The sequence below is a fragment of the Myotis lucifugus genome, unplaced genomic scaffold (genome assembly GCF_000147115.1).
Source record: "Myotis lucifugus unplaced genomic scaffold, Myoluc2.0 scaffold_94, whole genome shotgun sequence".
Lineage (NCBI taxonomy): Eukaryota > Metazoa > Chordata > Mammalia > Chiroptera > Vespertilionidae > Myotis > Myotis lucifugus.
Genome location: NW_005871142.1, coordinates 3,086,946 through 3,093,378, shown reverse-complemented (window position 1 = coordinate 3,093,378; position 6,433 = coordinate 3,086,946). Strand labels below are relative to the sequence as shown.

The 6,433-nt window shown below is 42.1% G+C and overlaps 1 protein-coding gene across 16 annotated transcripts in view; it reads right to left on the bottom strand.

Annotated features, from left to right (window-relative positions):
* The window catches only part of PUM2 (pumilio RNA binding family member 2), a 72,309-nt gene extending 66,332 nt beyond the window's left edge, over positions 1-5,977 (bottom strand). For all 16 annotated transcript variants that reach the window (XR_002830019.1, XM_023756466.1, XM_023756470.1 and 13 more), the window contains exon 1: positions 5,849-5,977. The gene's annotated coding sequence lies outside the window, so the exon portion shown is untranslated. The remainder of the gene's footprint in view (positions 1-5,848) is intronic.
* Positions 5,978-6,433: the final 456 nt, after the last annotated feature.

Here is a 6,433-nt window from a genome sequence, read left to right as displayed (position 1 = left end):
GTTCCCCCGTCTGTGCCTGGCCATCATGTGAGATGGCAGGGAAATGTACAACCCAGACCCCTGTGTTACGGTAGCTGGAAATTTCACTAAGAAGAGTCATGTTTCTCAATACAAAGGTAATCGAGTTCTGGGCCACATTCTGACGGAATTAATTAATGCAAAAGGAGGTCTGGAAGATGGAGATCAGCATGAGATCATCTATTCATTCAACAAATATTTGCCAACAACAACTTTGGGGCAGGCAATGCTCAGACACTTTGTGGAGGGGGGGGGGGGGGAGAAGCTACAGGAGGGCGGGGCAGCGGGCGGAGAGCTACTAGAGGGCAGCAGCGAGCTACTGGCGCAGGGCTACTAGTATACCTATAGCAAAAAATAAGTTAGGAGAAAAACGCATTTAGAGCTACAATAAATGGTGTTAAAGCACTTTCTACCATGATATTACACTAATCACATTTTCAAATTAGTTTTATTTTAAGGCCATAGCAGAAATTAAACTCTGGTAAGAGGGGGTAGGGTAGGAACTGTGTGACAGCCACCCTAAATGCTCAATACTGAATGAAAAATTTTAAGATATTTTATAAAATATAAATTCAGATCATGAAATCAACTATTATCTGTGGAGTGACCATACATGTCTTCATATATATTAAATAAACAATGCTCATTTTAATAAAGAGATAATGAATAAGGTTATTCCTCAGACTTCTTGTAATGCTAAAGACACCAACATAAAATGACTGAAAGCAACTTCCCCTTGGCACTACTTCTCCAAATTAGTCCCCTAATACCTAGAGGCTGTTGCTACCTTGTCCATAAATTACAAAATTACACAAAAATATTAATTCAAATAAATGTAAGTCAGTACACACCAAGTACTATTTATAAAATATTACTATTATTGGATAGTCATTAAAAACACTACAAGGAGGCCCTAGCTGGTTTGGCTCAGTGGATAGAGCGTCGGCCTACGGACTGAAGGGTTCCGGGTTTGATTCCAGTCAAGGGCACATGCCTGGGTTGTGGGTTCAATCCCCAGTGTGGGGCATGCAGGAGGCAGCCAATCAATGATTCTCTCTCATCATTGATGTTTTCATCTCTCTCCTTCTCCCTTCCTCTCTGAAATCAATAAAAAATATATTTAAAAACACACACACAAGGAGTGTTTTTAATGAACATCATCATTGAGCAAACAAATAGGTGCTGACATCCTTAAGTACCTTGTCTCTTCAGTGTATTAAATCACTTCTACAAATTCACCAAGAAAATAAATGTTTAGCAGTGCTTTTTCTTATCCATGAGAAATGTAAACCTAAATCCAGATTTAAGTATTTATAGACCATTAGCCTTCAAAGATTTAACATTAGAAATTTCTACTAATCACCAATACCAAGTAATTGAGTTGAATCAAACACTTTTCTAGTAGTATTGGACAAGTCACTTAGCTAGTGGTTGAGTCAAGATCCATACCAACACATTTTGATATCTGCTACTTGTTTGTCCATGTACTTCATGGGGGAATTATGTGTGCTTGTTTTACTTGCATAAAGAACAATATTACTGACAACTATATTGAAGACAAGCTAAGTTTTATGACAAATTTGGCAAGAATGTGTTATCAAGCATCTCGTGGCCTCTATGGCGCCCAGGCCCGAAATATTGGGCCTCAATGGGGACCTGGGCATGCTGGTGAAGGCGGGCAAGGAAGGCAAGGATGACGGCTTCGGGGAAGCAGAATATGCTGCCATCAACTCAGGTTGGACCAGATCAATTCCTGTCTGGACCACTTGGTAGAAAACGACCACCTCCATGCCCGCCTCCAGGAGCTGCTTGAGTCCAACCAGCAGACTCCCCTTGAGCTCCAGCACCTATGCTCCAGGAACCCCCAACCAGGCCCCAACCCTGATTCCCTGGGCCAGACTCTAGCCTGAGCACTCACCACCTGACTTAAGATACCTTTTCAAGGGTTGGCCTACAGGTCCCCTGGTGGCTCTGCCTGCTTGATCCACTCTTCAGGTACTCCCTTCTGTGTGTCTGGGCCAACCCCACCCCCATCCAACTTCCCTCTGGGGGTCAGGTGTGGGCCTGCAACCCAGCCACCTCGCCTCCTCCCCAATTCCTGGGCACTCTCTACTTTGCCCAGGCCTTGAATGTCCTCAACAACGAAAAGTATTATCAATATACAGACTCCCAGAAACCAGAAATCTTCAGACTCTAGTTCAAATCTTCTAAGATTAGAAATTGTATTATTCTAGCACCAGCACTGAGACATTAAATAAAAATTTACCAAACACTTCTGTGCAAGATGCTTTAGCTATTTGAGAATAATCTTACAGATAGTCTCAAGAAAGCAAAATAGGATAAATAAGTATACATATACTTACATATATGCAAAATATAAGGCCAAGAGATTTTTTCCTTAAAATTCTTTCAAAGGAGAATCACCATATATTTGAGTCCTTACGACGTATCTTGGATTATAAGTCATTGTCTCAATTTAAGAAAATATTGTTTAGGGAAGTTCCTTTATTTAAAAAAACAAAATACTGCTTTGAGAAGATCTACACACTAAACCACCTCAATCAATGCCAGTTTTTGATGCTTTTTAGATATCTGAAAGAAGCAGGTCAAATAGATGGTAATAGAGATGACATGCTTTATAAAATTGTTAGATAATACAAAGTGGCTCTAATGAGTCAAAGATACACGTGGAATGACAAAGATATATTTTAAAATGAGCCTCCCCAAAACAGTATTGCTAAATTAGCATTATTTTGTTATTTACTAATCCATTATCCTAAAAGTGGAAGCAGACGTTATATGTCTAATGATGTAATTTAATGAGAAACAGCACCACCACCTATAAAGAATTATTGTCTCAAAAACAAACACCCCACTAACTCAGTCAGTGTGGCCCAGCAGTTGAGCATCAACCCAATAACCAAGAGGTCACTGGTGTGATTCCTAGTCAGGGCACATGACCGTTTGAGGAATTGATCCCCAGTAGGGGGTATGCAGGAGGCAGCTGATTGATGTTTCTCTCTAGCTCTCTCCCTTCCACTCTCTAAAAATCAATAAAAACATATTTTTAAAAAACCCACTAAACTTCAATCTAACTAATGAAGCTGCCAGATCTAAATACTGGTTTATCAGAAATAGGACAGAGATAGAACAAAATCATTATATGATACAAGAAAGTAATTTCCCAGTCCAGAATTTAAAAAAAGGGGTAGGGGTGGGGGGAAGGGGGGGAACCACCTGGTTTCATTAACATATCTATGACACGAAAGAAATTTTAAAGGGAGAGAGGACTATTATATATACAAAGAGGCTTAAAGATCAAATATACTGTGTAAACCTAGTTTGAATCCTGAGTCTAACAAATCAACTATAAAATACTTTTTGGAGAAAATCAGGGAAATCTGAACACAGAATGGGTATTAGATATTAAGGAAGGTGACACATGTTTTAGGCAAGTCTTCCAATTTTTCATTTTGAGTTAAAGGAAAAATAATATTAACCTTATGTTTCTAAACATACTGCTACCTGAAACTCTGAGAAGAAAAAACATTTATCTTGCATCAACCTATGTAATAATGCTATACAGTGTTTCACTGGAAAAGCTTAAAAATATTTCCATAAGTTCACCTTTTACATTACAAAAGCAATATATTTTTAAATGAAAAAATGTCTATATTGCTAAACATAAAAATCTAATGTCACAAACTTACCCAGTTATAAATACAATTTTTATTTCAATCACATCTGTCAATAAAATGGCCTCAAACTGTGAAAGCCAAAGCCATGAGATACAAACATTCAGACACTTAAAATATCTGTAAGTCTTAAGAAAATGAAAAAAACACAGACAACTTTCCTATCTTAGAAACGCAGCAAGTTTAAAGGTCATTGAATAAGGAAGCATGTAGAACGTGAGTTCAGGAGACAGGAAGCAACCTCCACTTGAAATTATGAAGATCCTGTCAGTATCTATAAAAAGGAGACAGTCTGGTCACTGAGAAGATTGGCTCTGGACTCATACTTGGCCCACATCTCGGTTCACAGTTATAATTACGGCTGCCAGCTACGATAAGTGCCTACACAGGAAGGCAAATTATCTCTCACCATCAGAAAGATTTATAAACAAGTACGAAAGGTTTAAGCATTAATATGTGTTAAGACTGCATTATTTGGTTTATGTACTTTTAATGCCTAAGAATAATTGACCTATTAAAGTGAAAACCTTGTAAGTCCAATTTAAATATGGCAGTAATTTAGACTGTTTTTTAAAAGTAGAATCTTACTAAATATTGGGACATCTAAGAGAACTTTGGACTCAGACAAATTAAGTTTAAAAAACTATGTATTAAAGTTTACTTTGTTTGAAGATGAAGTATGCTAACAGAAAATCTAACTTGAAATAGCTAGACTTGTGAAAGAAACTGGACCTTTAAAAGCAAAAACTAAACAGCTTAAGAACCAGGTTTCTGATATATAACTTTAACTTAATTTTACCAAAAATTGGAATTTTAAAGACATTCTTGCAATAAGGAAAATGCCAACAACCACTTATGATGACTGTGCAGATGAAACAAGTAATCGAGTAATTTTTTTTTTAAAAAGCAGGATATTAAACGACCAAGAACAAAAGCTTAGCCAATTAAAAATATGTATCTGTATCTTCACAGGATCCCTACGCAGAATTCCCTAGATCATCCTCAAATACGCCGGGGTCACATGGGGTGGTCATCTATTAAACATGAACCTCAGCAGTACACAGGCTTTTTAAACAGTAAACAAGCTTTTAAAATCCTTCGGTAACTTCCTTTATTAAAACTCTTGGCATACAATACCTTTGCAGGTATTCCATTTCTCTTAAGCGATTAAAAGCATTTTTTTCTAATAAAGCTTTCCCTAAAAAACTTTACTAGAAACATCTGTCGCCAGTTTTCTTAAGTTAAAAAAAAATCTCACGAAATACTAAATCCGGATTTTAATTGACACGATTGTCTTATTACACCCATTGTGTCCGCGATACTGCCCCCCTCCCCCCGCCCAATACCAAAAAAAGTTTAAATATGTGTTAGGAGCGTTAAGAAAAGTGCGTTTTCCCTAGCCACGTTCTCAGAAGCAGCACTAACTTTTACAAACGTGCTTGGGCGTAAAACCTTCAACAATTTGTTTTCCCCTCAATGTAGCCCATGCAGACGGGAAGCTGCGGCTACAATGTCTGAAGCCTCCAATCTTTTCTTTGGCCTTAATTTGCATATCCGTGAGTCTCAGAATCTGTTCCAGTAACAAAAACACAACATTCTTACTAAACGGCACCCAACCAATCGAACCCAAGTCGCCGTTTCTCTCGCACCCACACCGGTCTGCCGCCAGCTTTGCTCGGGGCCGCGCTCGGGGCCTCGCGACTGCCCACACCGCCTCGCAGACCCACTCCTTCCCCTTCGCCCACTCCCCACACACGCGCTTCTCTGGACCCACCCGGCCTCGCCCCGCTTCCCGAACCCGCGACCCGGCGGCCGGGCGGACCGACAGACAGCTCCGTCTCCAACCTGAGAGCAGGGGGGGGACCCCCAGCGCCGCGAGGCTTCGGCGCGGGGGAGGGCAGGGAGCGGGAAAGCCGAGAGCCCCCAGCGCCCGGCGCACACCCCCTTCCGGCACCCCTCCCCCTGCATTGTGCGAGCGGGCCCAGGCCGCGGACGTCCCGGGCCCCCGCAGGCCCCGTCCATCCTTCCCCCCGCCCCACGGGGGGCTGCTCCCGCCGAGGCCGCCACACAAAGCCCGAGGCGCAGCCCCAGCGGCGCCAGAGCACGGAGAGAGGGAGCAAGCGCGACTGACTTACGGGGCTGCTGCGGCCGCGCTGCCTCAGCCGGGGACACCGACCGTTGGGCACACGGCGGCGTCGCTCTTAGACGTCTTCCCCTCCTCCGCCTTCGGTGGCGGCAAGATCTTCTTTCTCCACCTACCTCCCTCCCCCCCACCCCACCTCCTCCTTCTCCTCCCCCTCCTCCTCCTCCGAACCGGCGAGAGACGGGGGCATTCTCACAGAGACTCACATAATGATATGTCCCGTCGCAGCGTCCCCTCCCATCCCCACGTTCCACGATAGGAAAGCCCTATTCCGCAACTGTTTTTCTCTGGGCACCCATTTATCTGATTCTACTCCTGATGCAACAAAATACCAGAAGCATGTTTTTCAGTATTACGCTTTGTCAGTGGACATACAACGCGGGCTGCTTCCTAGTGAGCTATAGACGCCAACTATTAGATAAGCCACATAAAGTCTTAGAACCCTTCAGGGACCATTGTGAAGGTTGCTTCCAAAGAGAACAGATTATTATATGGTCATATACTACAAAAAACAGATACACATTTCTTTGCAACAGTCGGTCCGAACAACCAGAAGAGTGAGCTCTCAGTTTTGTAC